Genomic DNA, 17,199 nt, shown 5'->3' on the forward strand with positions numbered 1-17,199 from the left:
TTTAGATCAGATGTCCATTGATCAAGGAGTTGACAGCAAAAGTTGGTCTCGGTGTGGATACGCATAGCGCCTTCGTGCCATCGAAGGAGAATAAAGTTTTTTATTAAAGCGTCTAAAGGTATTTAGATGTGATCTAGATTATATATTGTTTATTGGAATAAAGTTTAAGCACAAAATAGATTTTTAGAATTACCTTATTTTTCTTCTGCTGCGTGTTATGAACACATGGTAATCCTTCACATATCTATGTAAAATTATAAATTAAAAAAAAAACATCTATGAAAATAGTATTATTAAAATAGAAGTTACTATGAATTCTTAAATACAACACAACACACTACACACACATACTACATGGATTATTTTCCACTTCTGACTTCAGCTAAGTTCAAACTCAAATATAGTTGTTTGGGAAGCACATGATGTGCCACTTAAACCAGGGCTCCAACCATCTAAGTGCCATTTTATTAGATAAACTTTTATTTACCTTTTATGGGTTGTTATTACAGAAACAATTGAAAAGTGAAGCAAGCAAACTTGTTTTATGTCCATTAGGTCCTCAAACCTACTCTGTTCCTAAGAAGTTCTTCCTCATCTCCATAAAAAACTCAAGGACCTTTTGCGAGTCAGGGAGAGACATGGAAACACTTTCCTTTTGCATGCACCTCTTCGCCCAAGCACAAATCTTAGGGAACTCTTCTTCCATTTTGAAGTTCCCAACAATCTCGTAAATTTTGAAAAAACTATAGTATGGAGCAAATGCTAGTCCACAAAATCAAACTTGTCTCCTCCAAAATAATCCTTGTCACCCAATTGCTCCTCCAACAATTTAAGGGCATCCAAGAATTCTTTCTCTGCAGATTCTTTTTCTTCTTTTGTCGCAAAAGCTAACTTCTTCTGAGCAGGGAAAACCTATTTGACATTGTGAGGATTAACGCATTTGATATATTACATCATATAAATGCAAGAGATCTGTATGACAGAAAAATTGCAAATGATATGTATTAACACACTTTTTGCCTATTTTCACATAGACAGGATATTTGCAAATTACATAGTGATAGATCATGGATCAATCACGCAAGATTAAAATCATTATAAAAATAATTATAAACATACAAATAAAAACAATATATTATTTAATAGACGAACACTCACATACAGTTGTAATCATGTAAAGTTGAAAGTCGTTAGATAATTTAATAGGTTTAACTAAATTATCAACAACTATATGTAAGTTTTTACCTATTTAATATTATCCAAATTAAATGCAATTTCTACCAAATAAGATTTAATTAGTCATTGCCGGATATTTTAGTTCAGTCAAATTTTTATTTAAATTGAATTAGTCTAGATATTTGAATATGATGAGTACCAAAAATCAAAATGAATAATAAATCATCATTATGTTATATATATAGTGTAGAATGTTAATGCGTTTAGAAAAAAAAAAGGACGTAGTACTCTTTAAATTCTAAAATTTAAATCTTAAAATTAAAATTCTAAATTTTAAAGTTTAAATTTAAATCCTAAAAGTTTAAGTATTAAACTCTAAATGATAAATCTTAAATTTTAAATTCTAAATTTTAAACTCTAAATCCGAACCAATAATAATATAATAAATAAAGAGCTAAAATTTGTTTAATTAACAAAGAATACAATACTTTTTACTTATAAAAGTATTTACGAATTAGCCATGGTGCAACAAATATAATGAAAAAAAAAAGTACCTTCTTGTCAACATAGTCAGCCCAAAATCTAGCCTGAGCTCTTTGATAAGGATCAGAAGGCAACAAGGGAGATCTATCACTCCACACTTCATCAATATATTGAACAATATTAAGAGATTCACAAATAGATTTCCCATTGTGGATGAGAACCGGTATTTTCTTGTGAACCGGGTTCATCTCAAGGAGAAGAGTGCTCTTATTCCTCAGGTCTTCTTCTTTGTACTCATATTTAATACCTGTTACGGCCCGGCCCAAAAACAGCGCGGGTCGACCCGACCCAAGCCATACCCGACCCAGACACGCGCCCTCCACCCGACCCGGACACGCGTCCTGTACGGCTCACACACGGCTGCAGGACAGCGTCCTTGGGAACATGGGCCTGTCCCATGAAGGGCCCACTACTGACATATATATAAGGGGAAGATTGGCTCTTCCCCCGAGGTACGTCATATCCCTTCACCTCGTTATTCTGCTCGCCTGCACCTTACTGACTTAAGCGTCGGAGTGTCTTTGCAGGTGGCACCCCCCTTCGCCCATTCACCAGTACAAGTGCTCGACAGCTCGACAAACCCGCAATCAGCGCGACCAAGGCTAAGGCATCCTCACCTATCCACCCCTTCACTTGCACACCCGACCTGTCCGGAACCCGACTACCGAACATTGGCGCCGTCTGTGGGGACGATTGCTTAAATGGAAGTCGCGCTAGGTCTCGGCGACCGAGCTCGAGCGGCTGAGGCGGAAAGGGCAGCCTCCGTCGCCTCGCAAAGGGGAGGGCGGAGATCCCCCAACAACACACGAGAACACGACCCTTCGGGGGAACGGGCGGCGATAGCGCCATAATAATGCAGGAGCTACGCCACAGAGTCCAAAACCTTGAACGACAACTGGCCAACCAGGAGCGGGACGGACGGTTTACCGATCCCAGCTATACCCCGTCTCCTGAGGAGGGAGACTCTCACCGAAGCCGCTCGCGACGAGCATCCGCCTCCCGGACGGATGCAGATAGCACGCGGGAGGAGTCACCCATAAGGAGAAGACGAAATGACACGATCATCTACTCTCGCGGCAGACCCACCCGCCGAGCGGCAAGAGGTCATGAAGACGGGGAAGGAAGAAGATCCGAGAGAACACGACAACCCGTGATAATGGGCGTCACCCCGTTCCACCGATCTATCCTCGAGGTCCGGTTGCCGAAACACTTCGACAAACCAACGGACATGAGGTACGACGGAACTCAAGACCCTCTAGAACACCTCACGGCCTTTGAGGCCAGGATGAATCTGGAGGGTGTGGGGGACGAGGTAAGATGCCGCGCCTTCCCGGTAACCCTAGCAGGGCCAGCGATCAGATGGTTTAATGGCCTCCCGCAAGGTTCCATCTACAGTTTTTCAGACATCAGTCGTGCATTCCTGGCCCAATTTACAACGCCGATCGCAAAGGCTAAGCACCCTATCAACCTTCTAGGGGTAACCCAGAGACAAGGAGAACCGACCAGGAAGTACTTAGATCGGTTCAACGATGAATGCTTGGAAATTGACGGCCTAACCGACTCGGTGGCCAGTCTTTGCCTAACAAACGGCCTCCTCAACGAGAACTTCCGGAAACACCTTACCACGAAACCGGTTTGGACGATGCATGAAATCCAAACAGTGGCCAAGGAGTATATAAACGACGAGGAAGTCAGCCGAGTCGTGGCTGTCAATAAGCGGCAGTCCGGTTACAGCCAAGCCCGGCAACCAGTCGACGGAGATAGAGCGAAGGAAAAAGCTAGGGAGGAAGCGTCAAACAGGCCACCCCGACTGTTCCCCCGGGTCGGGAAATTCAATAACTACACTCCACTCACTCTCCCTATTGTGGAGGTTTACCAGCAGATAGCAGAGAAGGGAATTCTTCCGAAGCCCCGACCACTTAAGGACCGAACAGGAGGAAATAAGAACCTTTATTGTGTTTACCACAAGGGTTATGGCCATCAAACGCAGGACTGTTTTGACTTGAAGGATGCGCTGGAACAAGCGATAAGGGAAGGAAAGCTAGCAGCGTTCTCCCATCTCATCAGGGAGCCGAGGAGGCGTTATCGCGATCAAGACGAAGAAGGCAAAGCCCGCTCGTCAAAACGGCGACAAGAACCCGAGGACAGAGACCACGGCCTCACTGTGATAAACGTGGTAACGGCAAAGAACGCTGCACCAAAATCGCGGTCGGCACATAAGAAAGACGCCAAGGTACTGGCGATCTCGTCCCCGCCGGTGCAGAGCTCCAAGAAACCTCCCTCCATTTCCTTTGGCCCGGAAGACCAATGGTTCAGCGACGTCCCGGAAAACCCCCCCATGGTCATAACGGCCAGGGTAGGAACCGGCCTCGTCAAACGGATCCTTGTCGACATAGGAGCTGATTCAAACATCATGTTCCGCAACGTGTTCGACGCACTAGGGCTGAAGGATGCCGACCTGACGACTCACCAGCACGGGGTTATCGGGTTAGGCGACCACTTCATCAAACCGGACGGAGTCATTTCCCTACCAATCTCGGTGGGACAGGTGCAAGGCCGAAGATCGGCAATGGCCGAGTTCGTAATCCTCCGGGACTCCACAGCCTACAACATCATCTTGGGAAGAAAAACAATCAATGATTTTGAGGCCATAATCAACACCAAGCTGCTAGTTATGAAGTTTGTCACCGATGATGGATCCATAGGGACCATAAGAGGAGACCTCGAGACGGCGGTCGCTTGTGACAACGCCAGCCTTTCTCTTAGAAAGAAGTCCAAGGAAACATCCGGTGTATTCCTAGCCGACCTTGATGCTAGAGTAGAGGACAAGCCGAGGCCGGAACCAGAAGGGGACCTGGAGAAGGTCAGAATCGGTGACGATGGGAAAAAGTTCACATTCATTAACAAGAACCTACCACAGGAGCTAAAGGAGCCTTTGATGGAAATGATAAGGGCCAACAGGGACCTGTTCGCCTGGACACCAGCCGACATGCCGGGCATAGATCCAAAAATCATCTCACACCATCTAGCCGTCAAGCCGGAAGCACGCCCAGTAGCTCAACGGAGGAGAAAGATGTCGGTGGAAAGGGCAGAGGAGGTAGCCAAGCAAACGGCCGGCCTCCTAGAAGCAGGCTTCATACGGGAAGTAGACTACTCGACGTGGCTCTCAAATGTGGTATTGGTGAAAAAACACACTGGCAAGTGGAGAATGTGCGTGGACTACTCTGACCTTAACAAAGCATGCCCCAAAGATTGCTTCCCCCTCCCCAACATAGATGCACTCGTCGACGCCGCGGCGGGATACCGATATCTGAGTTTCATGGACGCCTACTCCGGTTACAATCAGATACCAATGCACCGACCAGACGAAGACAAGACGGCGTTCATAACGCCAGGAGGAACCTTCTGCTACAAGGTAATGCCATTCGGCTTGAAAAATGCGGGGGCGACATATCAAAGGCTGATGAACAGGATATTCCACGACCTCATAGGGAAAACGGTTGAAGTCTATGTGGATGACATCCTGGCAAAAACAACACGACCTGACGACCTCCTAAATGACCTGACAAGTGTATTTGCGTCCCTGCGCCAACACGGTATGAGGCTAAACCCCCTCAAGTGCGCCTTCGCCATGGAGGCCGGCAAGTTCCTAGGATTTATGATAACTCAAAGAGGGGTAGAAGCTAACCCGGAGAAATGCCAGGCAATACTTCAGATGAAGAGTCCGGGCTGTATCAAGGACGTCCAGAGGTTGGCAGGGCGATTGACATCACTTTCCCGGTTTCTCGGAGCATCGGCGACAAAGGCCCTGCCATTTTTCAACCTCATGAAGAAAGGGATGGCGTTTGAGTGGACACCCGCGTGCGAAGAAGCCTTTCAACACTTCAAGGAAATCCTGGCGGCACCTCCCGTTCTCGGGAAGCCAAGAGACGGGGAACCACTATACCTATACCTCGCTATAACAAGCGAAGCCCTGGCCGCAGTACTGATACGGGAGGACGGAAAAACCCAACAACCAGTCTACTTCATAAGCAGGGCCCTACAAGGAGCAGAATTAAGATATAGCAAGTTGGAAAAGCTAGCCTTGGCACTCCTAACTTCCTCGAGAAGGTTAAAACAATACTTCCAAAGTCACCAAGTGGTCGTCAGAACGGACCAGGGGATCCGACAAGTTCTCCAAAAACCCGACCTGGCGGGAAGAATGATGACCTGGTCCATCGAACTCTCTCAATATGACATACGGTACGAGCCCCGGCAAACCATCAAGGCGCAGGCCATGGCGGATTTCTTGGTTGAAGTAACGGGAGATCCAGGCGAAGACATGGGTACACGGTGGAAACTCCATGTGGACGGAGCCTCCAACCAGACCTTCGGAGGTGCCGGGATCATCCTGGAAAGCCCGATCGGGGTGGTATACGAACAGTCGGTTAGATTCGAATTTCCCATCTCAAACAACCAAGCGGAATACGAAGCCCTCATAGGAGGCTTGACCCTAGCGGCAGAAGTCGGCGCAAGAAGACTGGAAGTATGCAGCGATTCCCAAGTCGTCACTTCCCAAGTAAACGGCAGCTACCAAGCCAAGGACCCCCTGTTGCAGAAGTACTTAGAAAAGGTTAAAAGCTTGAGCCAAAAGTTCGAAGAGGTCACGGTCCAGCATGTACCCAGAGAAAGGAACACACGGGCAGACCTCCTATCAAAATTGGCCAGCACGAAGCCAGGGGAGGGGAACCGATCTCTCATCCAAGGCATGACAAGGGAACCAGCAATTGCACTACACATAACCACCTTAAGTTCTTCATGGCTGGACCCCATCACCAACTTCCTAGAACACGGCCAAGTCCCTGGTGATGAAAGGGATGCGGCAAAACTAAGAAGAGAAGCGGCAAAATACGCCGTCATTCAAGGACAGCTGTTCAGAAAAGGGCTTAGCCAACCCCTACTGAAGTGCCTACACCCCGACCAGACGGACTATGTCCTCAAGGAAGTCCACGAGGGCTGCTGTGGGCACCACATCGGAGGCAAAGCCCTAGCAAGGAAGTTAATCCGAGCTGGGTACTACTGGCCGTCGATGATGGCAGATTCCAAAGAGTTTGTCAAAAAATGCACAAAGTGCCAACAGAACGCCAACTTTGCCAGGGCACCGGCCTCCGAGTTAAGCTTGCTAACGACCTCCCGGCCGTTCGCTCAGTGGGGAGTCGACCTCTTAGGGCCCTTCCCAGTCGGCCCTGGGCAGGTCAAATATCTCATAGTAGCGATTGATTACTACACCAAATGGATAGAAGCCGAACCACTGGCTAGCATATCCTCGGCCAATTGCAGAAGATTCATGTGGAGGCAGGTGATAACACGATTCGGGATACCGGAAGCCGTCATCTCTGACAATGGCACGCAGTTTACTGACAAGAAGTTCACGGAATTTCTCAGCGGCCTGGGTATAAGGCAAAGGTTCTCTTCGGTAGAACACCCCCAGACGAATGGACAAGTGGAGTCCGCCAACAAGGTTATCCTTTCAGGGTTGAAAAAGAGGTTGGACAATAAGAAGGGTGCTTGGGCCGACGAGCTAGCGTCGGTCCTCTGGTCTTATCGAACAACCGAGCAGTCCTCCACCAAGGAAACTCCTTTCCAATTAACGTACGGGGTGGATGCGGTAATACCCGTAGAGATCGGTGAACCGAGTCCGCGACTGCTTTTGAAAGGAGTGGAGGAAACTGTAGAAAAGGACCTGATAGATGAAGCCCGGGAAATGGCCCATTTGACGGAAACGGCGCTAAAACAAAGAATAGCTCTGCGATACAACACCAAAGTGCTCAAGAGGGAATTCGAGCCTGACGACCTCGTCCTAAGGCGGAATGATGTCGGCCCACCGACCCCCGGAGAGGGCAAGCTAGCGGCAAACTGGGAAGGCCCCTACAGAGTCAAAAAGGTGATGGGAAAAGGAGCCTTTAAGTTAGAAAGGCTCGATGGCAAGGAGGTCCCGAGGACATGGAACGCGGACAACCTTAGAAGATTCTACTCCTAGAGGACGGAGCGACATGCCGGCTAGTCTAGCTAAGTAGTAAATTTGTCATTTATAGTAACTTTCGAGTCCTTTATGTGGTTACCGAATAAGATATACTTGTGCAAATTCTCCACCCTATTCTATCTCCGTTTTTTCAGATAAACCATTCCGTCATGACTAACGACGACACCTGACCCGGGACTGATCACCCCGGGAGATCATCAACTACCATTCTAACGAATAACTACACGAGAGGCCACGGGCCACCAGAGTAAACGACTATAAACCAAAAACGGTTAATAGAAACGATAACGCAATCAAACGAGTAAGAGAAACTTTATCGCGACAACACGAGCAAGCGACCAAAAAGTCATTGTTCACAAGCCAAAATAAAAACGGCTAAGATTAAATTGTTCATAAGCCAAAACGGCCAAAATCAACTGTTTACAAGCCAACACAAAACGGCTAAACAAAAACGATGAAACAAAGAGTTCATTTCTTGGGGACATCGACGACTTGACCATCCTTAATAATCTTGAAAACACCGATTGCCGACGTATCGAACTCAGGGGCAACGATTTTAATTTGAGCTTTCAGGGCTTCCTCGGTGCCCAAAATCGCGCCTTTGCCCTGTTTGACGACATCTTTGTACTTAGCTTTCCATGTTGCCAGTTCGGCCTCCACGGCCTGCTTCTCCTTCTCGACTTCGGCCGCACGCTTCTGCGCCGCGCCGACTTGTCCCTCCAAAGCCATCTCGCGCTCGACTAAACACGCAACCGTCGCGTCCGATTCCTTTCGTTTTGCCTCAGCAGTTGTGGCCTTCTTTTCGGCGGCAGCGGCTTTCTGTTCGGCAGCGGTGGCCTTCTTCTCGGCGGCATCTAATTTTTCTGAAGATTGAGTCAGCTGCTCCCGAAGGGCCTCAACTTCACTTTTTAACTCATTGTTGGCCTTCCCAGCGGAATCCAACCTCCAACGGAGAGACTCCATCCCGGACAGTTCGAACTCGGCCTTCCGAGCTATGACCGCACCGCGCAGAAGAGTGCGGTACATCCACCTCGCCTGCCCGGCAAGGGAGGACTCATGGAAATGCTCCTCGGTACCAGGGATCAGCTGGGTATCTATAAAATTTGAAGCGTCGAAATTCCTTTCCATAACGGTAAGGACACCCTCAGGACTAGACGACGCCGTGGATGTCTTCTTCCTCTTTCTCTTCAGGCTGGAGACTTCTACCACCTCCTCCTCATCATCCGGATTGGGCACCGAACCCCCAATCCCGGTCACCTCACGGATAGGGGAAACGTGGACCGCCTTGCCACCTTCAACCGCGGCGCCCTGAGCCGAGGTCCCGATCTCGTCGGTTGCGGCCCTCTGCTCGGGAACGTCCTGGCCCTCCGGAGGAGCATCACCGCCACCAAGAAAGGTTTGAAACAGGTCGGGAAGACCCGTCACCGACGCAGACATATCCACTGCAGAAAAGCAAAGAGGTCGGTTAGTCGCCACACAATATCAATAAAAGGAAAAAAGACAAAGGGCAAAGTGAAAAGCTCCTCACAAATATAATTACGGCCGGACTCCCGGTCACCCATGAGGAGATGGGGATTTACTGGGTTCTTCCCAAAAACTGCGTTTAGCACCTCGGCAATCTGCTTATCTACTGCCGACATGCTTCTATAATTTACCTTAATAAAACTATTGGCCCCTGCCCCGAAGCTCCAATAAGTCGGGATGAGCCGTACCCCCTCCAATGACAACCAAAAGGGGTGACGATCTTTAGCCGGGCGGACCTTAAAATACTTGTCCTTAAACCCATGGTAAGAATCTTCGAACAAACCGAAAATCTTCCGACCCTGGGCAGCCCGGAAGGACATGAACCCTTTCCTATGTTTTCCCTCCTTGGAAGGGTTTGTGAGGGTGAAGAAAAAGAGGAAAACATCCACAGACACCGGCAGTTCGAGATATTCACAGACCATCTCGAAACAGCGGATCGAAGCCCAACTGTTCGGATGCAACTGCGACGGTGACACGGAAATTCGATTTAAGAGCGCCATTTGAAAGGCTGAGAACGGAAGGCGAACTCCGACTTGAGTGAACATGGCTTTGTAGAACCAAATCCAGTCGGCGACCTGGCGGGGTTGGAAGTTGATTTCGTACAATCGCTCGTGAGGAGCCGGGACGAAAACGTCGTAATTGGCCTCCTCGTCGGTCCCGCCGCACAAATACCCGGCTTGTCGGAACTCGGTGAGCTCCTCCTCGCCCATTTGATTGGGTGAATCCCTTACATCAGAGACGACCCAAGCATATTGGTCGTACGCCGCAGGGTTAACGGATGCCCGGGAGACTGTGCGAGCCATACCTACATGGGGGTACCATCCAGTTAGTCTAAGAGATCGGTTGCTCAGGCCGAACACAAACACCATCCCCCACGACTTCCCGACTAAGGCCAAACAAGACTAAATGGCTAAGAACGGGAAAAAGCCTACCCTGGAATGGTACTTTCCCCCCCTAACACATCTACTCGCGACTAAAAGGCTACGCAGTAACATCAAGAGAGCCAAGCAACAAGCATACCAAAAATAATGCATAAAAAGGGGAATGATTCGAAAGTTACCTAAGTTGATGAAAAGAGGATGATTGCGAGTCTGGGAAGATGCAAGAAACACGAACGGAGGCACCACAGCAACACCTTGGAATCTTGTAGCAGGGAGGAAGAAAGGAAAAATAGGGAGTGTGAAAAAAGTGCAGAAATATCAAAACCAATCGTTTAAAAACTGCCTCCAAAGCGCGAAACACCTGGGGGCTGAACGGTCTTTTCAAACGGGGTTTTTTCACCCCATTATGAGCATTCAATGCTCGGCGCAGGAAACGAAGCGATGAAACGGTTGTTTGAGCAACCAAAAGACGCGCGTTGGGGGCACATCCTTCCCACGAGCGGCCGACCAGACGAGATACGAGACGACACGCCATTGGTAGCTCCCACGACTACCATTGGCGCGTGGGGGCACTGTTACGGCCCGGCCCAAAAACAGCGCGGGTCGACCCGACCCAAGCCATACCCGACCCGGACACGCGCCCTCCACCCGACCCGGACACGCGTCCTGTACGGCTCACACACGGCTGCAGGACAGCGTCCTTGGGAACATGGGCCTGTCCCATGAAGGGCCCACTACTGACATATATATAAGGGGAAGATTGGCTCTTCCCCCGAGGTACGTCATATCCCTTCACCTCGTTATTCTGCTCGCCTGCACCTTACTGACTTAAGCGTCGGAGTGTCTTTGCAGGTGGCACCCCCCTTCACCCATTCACCAGTACAAGTGCTCGACAGCTCGGCAAACCCGCAATCAGCGCGACCAAGGCTAAGGCATCCTCACCTATCCACCCCTTCACTTGCACACCCGACCTGTCCGGAACCCGACTACCGAACAATACCCTTTTCAGCAAGTGTAATCCTTGCCCTCAAACCAAAAGGGCTCGACCAAAAATCAAGCAGAACCACCTCATCAATTGCCATATTGAAGAATATGAACAAATTTTAAGAATTGATCAATGTGAGAATAGGTAGAAGGGTTTTATTTCCACTTGCAAACACTACTAGTCTTAGGATGTTGATTTATAAAGGGAAATACTGTATGTGTGTGAATGCATGGTGTGAACTTTGGAATATGAAATTATATGACTTTATAAGTCAATAAGTGCTAATAATAACCAATAAGATGATAGCTATGTCGGACTTTGCTAACTGCTTCCACAGCTAAAAATCTTCCGGCTCGTTTTGTATGTTTTGGTGTCCTGTCGTTACAATGCAAGAACCTATGCTATATGTATGATTATGGTAAATTCTATGCTAGGATTCTACAGTCATGGTTGATTTTCCGAAGTTCTATGCTACGTTTTGGTTACCAAAACTTAAGAAAATTTTTTTTTTTATACTAAAGATTGGGAGATTCGAACGGGCGACTTCTTAAGTGAAAATTGAAAGATTATACCATTTAAATTATAATTTATTGGCAAACTTAAAAAATTTATTAAGACTAATTTTTTAGTATAAATTATATATATATATATATATATATATATATATATATATATTTGTTAGATAAGTCTTCAAATGACATCTGTCTTTTAAAGGGACAAAGACTGCCGAGACAGAGTAGTGTGATTCAGAAAAAATTGGTCAGGTCATTGGTATAAAGTGATTTTGGAGTTTACCAAAAATCGAATTTTTACCTTTCAGACTTAGAGTTCTAATATTATGTCATGATACCACTCATCCCAAAAGTTTTAGCTGATAGAAAAAGATAACATTAATGATTATATCTCTAATATTTTTTAAATCTCTATTGTACATATTATACAAATATTCTATTGGCTCCATATACTTTCCCATTAAAAAAAGATTTTTTGAATGCAGCGTAGATATAGACCCATGTAATAGCACTGCTACAATTACTTGCACTGCTAATGATATCCAAAGAGATAATAATACTTATTATTAGTACTTATAATATTGATATTGATAACAATCATAAATATTATTACTTTGATAATAACAATTTTAGTAACAGTTTAGATAACAAAATTCATAATAATAAAATTATCATTATTTACTAAAAATATAATAATTTTTTGAATTTTTTATAATTTTTATATCAACTTCTTTATATAGTTAAATAGTCTAATGTAAATACTAATTAGTCAAATATAATATTACTATGGGGTTAAATTTAACGGGTGAGTTTTGTTAATCATTAAAATATTTGACTAACAATGTTTTAAGTAGATTTTATCCATTATTCTCACACTTATTCATAAAATTCGCATGTTTTATATTTTTCTTCTTATTTTTGTGCTATGATTAAAAACATGTTTCTTTGGCCTTAAATTTGCTAATTTTAATTATCTCTTATTACCATTCGATGCCATGATAAATTTGTTAAGTGTTTTCAGAATTTATAATTATAGGGCAGGAATAACTTAAAGGATGGAAAAGAAACATGCAAAAGTGGAAGGAATACAATAAATTGAAGGAATTGCTAAACTGTCAATCATGACCTCTTCGTACTAAATCGATCATAACTTGAGTTACAGAGGTCCGAATGAGGCAGTTTTAGTTGCGTTGGAAAGCTAACATCTGGAGTGTCAAAATGATATGCAATTTGCCATAGTTGCCTTGGAGTTAGGTGACGCGTACGCGTCCCCCATGTGTACAAGTCGCAGGATCAGCGTGACTGGTGCAAGAGGCAAGCGACGCGTACGCGTGGATGACGCATACGCGTGACCAGGAATTTACGCAGCGACGCGTACGCATGACAGAGCGTCACGTGCTGTAATTACAGAAAATGCGGGGGCGATTTCTGGACTGCTTTTGACCCAGTTTCAAGCCCGAAAATACTAATTAGAGGCTGCAGAGTGAAGCTGGAAGGGGGGGATCACTCATTCACACTTTCATTCACGCAAATTAGTTTTTAGATATAGTTTTCTAGAGGTTTTAGGGTTTTTAGTCTTATTTCTTCTCCAATTCAGATTCTCATCTTGTTTTAATTTAGTTTCTCTTCTACATTCTATTATTCTAGCATCTTAGTTTATTTTCTCTTGTTGATATTTTTATTTTTCCCATTTAATTTATGAATTCTTCATTTTAGATTCAATTTCCTTATTAATGCAATTTGAGGTATTTCATGTTTATTACTTCTTTCTTCAATTGTTATTATTGATTCCTTGTAATTGTTGGTCTTAGATGTTACATTCTCTTATTGCTTTTCTATGCTTTTATTTTGTGCCTTCCAAGTGTTTGATAAAATATTTGAGTGGATTTTAATTTAGCTTTTTGTATTCTTAGCTTGGATTGAGTAATTTGGAGACTTTTGAATTGTCAAAGTCTCTTGTTGGTTGGTGATTGAAAGTTGCTAGTTAGCTTGAGCTTCACTAACTCTAGTCTTTGATTAGGACTTGTGAATTCAAGTTGATTTGTTCACTTGACTTTCCTTCAATTGTTAGAGGTTAACTAAGTGAGAGCAATTTGCAATTACTATCACAATTGACAATGATAATGAGGATGGGAATTCCGATTCTCAACCTTTGCTAGGACTTTTCTTAGTTGTTAGTTTATTTTCTTGTCATTTACATTCCTTGTTCAACATTTAAAAAACTCCAAAAATATACTTTCTCATCACTAATACTAAATACATTTCCCTGCAATTCCTTGAGAGATGACTCGAGATTTAAATACTTCGGTTAATTTTATTGGGTTTGCTTAAATGACAAACAATATAAATATTGATTGAGGTTTAATTGTCGGTTTAGAACTGTACTTACAACGCGATATTTTTGTGAAAATCTTTACCGACATTTTCCCATCATCAGGCATTATTCTATATTTTTCATAAATTAATTGGAAATTCAAAGTATTATTAAAAAAATGACAACATACATATACTACTCAATTTATATATTAGTCAAATTGTTCACGAAAAATTGATAATTTATTTATTTTAAATATATACAAAACTTTATATATCTCAAAAATTTTTTAACAATAATTTCCTGAGTTATTTTTGTCTTTTCAAAAATTGTTTATTCTTTAACAACAATTGCTTAGTCCTTTTATAAAATAGGCAGTATATTTTATTTTCTTTTGGGTTCATTCTTTTCGTACGAATCGTACTAAATCATAATGTTAATAATATGAATAATATAATTTATCTTTCAAGTATTATTATTATTATTATTATTATTATTATTATTATTATTATTATTATTATTATTATTATGAGTTTGTTATCTGAACTGTTATTAAAATTGTTATTATCAAAGTAATAATATTTATGATTGTTATCAATATTAAAAGTACTAGTAACAAGTATTATTATTTCTATAGATATCATTATTTGTTGTGCAAATAGTTGTAGCAGTTCTATTACATATTTACATGAGTCTGTATCTGCGTTGCATTTAAAAAGTTTTTTCCTAATAAAATAACGTAAGCCTGTAAAAATTATCTTGCACAAAAAAAATTACAAGTGATAAAAAGCCCAACAAAAGAAACAAAAAAAATAAGCTTGCTAATAATCTTAGTATGAGAGGGGTCTGACCACTTTTTTATAAATCACGCTACACTGTATCAAGACTAGTCTTTGTCTCTTTAAAGAATAGATGTCAGTTGGAGATTTACATGTGTAGATATCTCTATATAATTTACATCCAAAAATTGATCATTAATAATTAAGCCAATTTTTGGGTGAAGATAATATAGAAACATCTACACATATAAATTTCTGTTAAATGAGTTTCCAATTGACATCTGTCCCTTGAAAAAATAAAGACTGATCTTGATTTAGACAATACAGTATGATTCATAGAAAAATGATTAGACCCCTTGTTTAAAATTAGGATTGTTAATGAGCACTGTTAGGATTAATTAGCAAATTTATTAATTTTTGTTTCTTTTGTTGGAATTTTTTGTCATTTATGACTTTTTTTTTGTGCAAGATAATTTTTACGGACTGACGTTATTTTATTAGAAAGAAACTTTTTAACGCGCAGATACAACCCCATGTAGTAACATTGCTACAACTACTTGCACTACGTACTAATGATATTCATAGGAATAATAATACTTATTATTAGTACTTATAATATTGATAACAATCATAAATATTATTACTTTGATAATAATAATTTTAATAACAGTTCAAATAATAATAATAATAATAATAATAATAATAATAATAATTGAAAGATAAATTATATTATTCATATTATTAACGTTATGATTTAGTACGATTCGTATGAAAAAAATTAACCCAAAAAAAATAAAATATACTGTCTATTTTTTAAAAGGAATAAGCAATTGTTGTTGTTAAAGAATAAGCAATTTTTGAAAGGACAAAAAAACCCAGAAAATTATTATTAAAAAAAATTGAGATACAAAAAGTTTTGTATATATTTAAAATAAATAAATTATCAATTCTTCGTGAACAATTTAACTAATATATAAATTGATTAGTATATGTCGTCATTTTTTAAATAGCATTTTGAATTTCCGAGTAAATTTATGAAAAATATAGAATAATGTCCTAGGTTCTTATAAAATTGTTAGCCAAACATTTCAATGATTAACAAAACTCAGCCGTTCAATAAATCTCCAAAGTAACATTATATTTGACTAATCAGTATTTATATTAGACTATTTAACTATATAGAGGAGCTGATATAAAAATTATAAAAAATTCAAAAATTATTATATTTTTAGTAATTATTATTATTATTATTATTATTATTATTATTATTATTATTAAGTAGTAGTAGTAGTAGTATTATTATTATTATTATTATTATTATTATTAAGTAGTAGTAGTAGTAGTAGTAGTAGTAGTAGTAGTAGTAGTTTTGTTATCTGAATTGTTATTAAAATTGTTATTATCAAAGTAATAATATTTATGATTATTAATATTATAAGTACTAATAATAAGTATTATTATCTCTATGGATATTATTAGTAGCGCAAATAGTAACTGTTCATACCCTGACCCAATGTTAAGGGCCCAGGTCCAATCGAAAGGCCTGATCCAATTGATTAAGCCTAGCAAAGCACCCACCTCCACTCAAGAGGTCGGTGTCAACCACGACTTAGTACGAAGAGGTCGGGTGTGAGATTAGCTGGCAGATAAATACTCATTCAAATAAGTAACCGCCCCTAAAATCTCTCTAACCGCCTCATAAAGCCATATCTTAACCTCCCCAAGATAATGGGGACGGTTACCACCCTAAAGATACGGCACTACACCAACGGTGGTTATTGGTTCACCATCATAAATACACTGACACCCCTCAGGTATCTCTAAGTCCAATACTCTCTAAGACCTGCTTACACCCTTGCTAACTTAGGCATCGGAGTGTCTTTGCAGGTACCACCCCCCATTCACACGCGCGCACAAGTCGGACGGAGCCTCCCGAGTTGCGGACATACCCGGAGTCCTCCTCCATTACTCACTTGGGCCGCCGAACGCCATCCATTGGACTAATCTCCGGTTACCCACCGTAACATTGGCGCCGTTGCCGGGGACCCGCGAGATCATCCCTTGATGGCAGAAAGATCCCATGAAGAAGGCCATGTCGAGACGGATTCTGAGCAAGAAAATCTAGACATGGGCAATGACAATGAAGACACAGCCCAACATCAAGACAATGATCAACATAGAGAGGGTACCTCCGGAGTAAAGAATCCGAAGGTAAATTCCTCAGATGGGCGTGAATCGGAAAAGGGTGGACCATCCCACGTAACTGAATTGATGGGACTAGTCCATAGCCGACTGGAGCAATTGGAACAAGAGCGGGAGAGGCAAAAGGAAACCGAAAGGTACCTTAAAGAGGAGATGGAACGGCGAAAAGAGTTAGAAAGAAAACTCTTGCAGCTAGAATCCTCCCTCAAGAACTCCCGCGATGAAGGAGAAGATCAACTCCCAGGCGGAAAAGATCCTTTC

The 17,199-nt window shown here is 42.4% G+C and overlaps 1 pseudogene; it reads right to left on the reverse strand.

Moving 5' to 3' along the window:
* Window positions 1–565: 565 nt before the first annotated feature.
* Window positions 566–11,228, reverse strand: LOC130941750 (probable glutathione S-transferase; annotated as a pseudogene).
* Between the last annotated feature and the right edge of the window lie 5,971 nt (window positions 11,229–17,199).

This window comes from Arachis stenosperma, chromosome 7 (assembly GCF_014773155.1).
Source record: "Arachis stenosperma cultivar V10309 chromosome 7, arast.V10309.gnm1.PFL2, whole genome shotgun sequence".
NCBI classification, from domain to species: domain Eukaryota; kingdom Viridiplantae; phylum Streptophyta; class Magnoliopsida; order Fabales; family Fabaceae; genus Arachis; species Arachis stenosperma.